The sequence below is a fragment of the Tupaia chinensis genome, unplaced genomic scaffold (assembly GCF_000334495.1).
Source record: "Tupaia chinensis unplaced genomic scaffold, TupChi_1.0 Scaffold148242_1, whole genome shotgun sequence".
NCBI classification, from domain to species: domain Eukaryota; kingdom Metazoa; phylum Chordata; class Mammalia; order Scandentia; family Tupaiidae; genus Tupaia; species Tupaia belangeri.
Genome location: NW_006208093.1, coordinates 62,635 through 64,110, shown reverse-complemented (window position 1 = coordinate 64,110; position 1,476 = coordinate 62,635). Strand labels below are relative to the sequence as shown.

At 48.2% G+C, this 1,476-nt stretch overlaps 1 pseudogene; it reads left to right on the top strand.

The window, feature by feature from the left end:
• The first annotated feature begins 773 nt into the window (after positions 1-773).
• Positions 774-1,240, top strand: LOC102476773 (40S ribosomal protein S16 pseudogene; annotated as a pseudogene).
• The last annotated feature ends 236 nt before the right edge of the window (positions 1,241-1,476 follow it).

Genomic DNA, 1,476 nt, shown 5'->3' with positions numbered 1-1,476 from the left:
GGCATTCCTCGTTCGCAGGATCTGTTCTTTCTCTTACCGAGTGTTCTGCAGTCTCTCGCATCTTGCCAAATGTGGCCTCAGATTCCCATTAGCTGTGTTTCCCAGAGGGTCAAAGGCTGAAGATCTTGCCTTGCTGTGCATTTTGTTCTTTCCCCATCATGGTATTTGATGGACTCTCTAGATGCAACAATTGAGAATGCTGGTGAGAAATATGCGAGCAAGAGCGCACCATCTGTTTTTAAAACTTCATTCAAAAACTGAAATACAGTTTACAAATATGATGTCTCAAAATATACTCAGAGGCAGCTGTGTTGCTGCTTTGGGGTGTCAGAGCAGTAAAAAGGTAAAAAGGCTCAGGAATCAGCCAGCTTTTAGTAGACTTGGAGAGGCTAAGAAGCAACTGGGAGCTGCTTCTGGGATGCGGTTCTCTGCCTCCTTAGTGAGCTACAAATGCAAACGTACACGTCCCCTGTCCCTTACGCTATCTGGCCCATGGCAAGGGCTCAGTGTTGCTAACAGGGAAGGAGAATCCTGTGCTTTGGAAACTGAACAGAACCCCCGGGAAGGGGCTTGCTGCCCCATTTCCTTGTTTTACTGAGGGAAGTAATGGAATTTTCTGAAACTGCAAATTAAATTAAAGGAGAAGGTGCTGGACTCCCACATGGCCAACCACGGTTTAAATTCCAGATTTGGCAGCTTGAAAATCACACCAGGGGGCCTTTTCCGGTTGCAAGGCTGGGCGCGCAGTGAGGATCTCTTCTACGCCCACAGCCATGCCGTCAGAGGGCCCTCTGCAGTCTGTGCAGGTTTTTAGATGCAAGAAGATGGCCACAGCCCTGGCACACTGCAACCGGGCCATGGCCTTATCAAGGTGAACGGCGGCCGCTAGAAATGATCGAGCCGCGCACGCTGCAATATAAGCTACTGGAACCTGTTCTGGTTCTGGGCAAGGAGCTTTTTGCTGGTGTGGACATCCATGACCGTGTAAAGGGTGGTGGCCACGTGGCCCAGATTTATGCTATCCGCCAGTCCATCTCAAAGCCCTGGTGGCCTATTACTAGAAATACATGGATGAGGCTTCCAAGAAGGAAATCAAAGACATCCTCATCCAGTATGACCGAAACCTGCTGGTAGCTGACCCCCGTCGCTGTGAATCCAAAAAGTTTGGAGGCCCTGGTGCCTGTGCTCACTACCAGAAATCCTATTGATAAGCCCATCACAAGGATTGGAGTTCATCTTTATAATAAACAATGGCTGTGGGGTTTTAAGATTTGAAAAAAAAAAAAAAGAAAAAGAAAAGAAAAAGAAAAGCATACCAGATACCAGGGTGACCAGCAGATGGTGTAATGGTTATGTTCCCACATAGCTACCGTAGTTCGAGTCCCAGACCAGGCAGCTTAAAACTCATTCTGGGTACGCGTGCATGCATGCCCAAAATCCCGACAGGAGGATGAAGAAGGGATTATGGCATGGCCA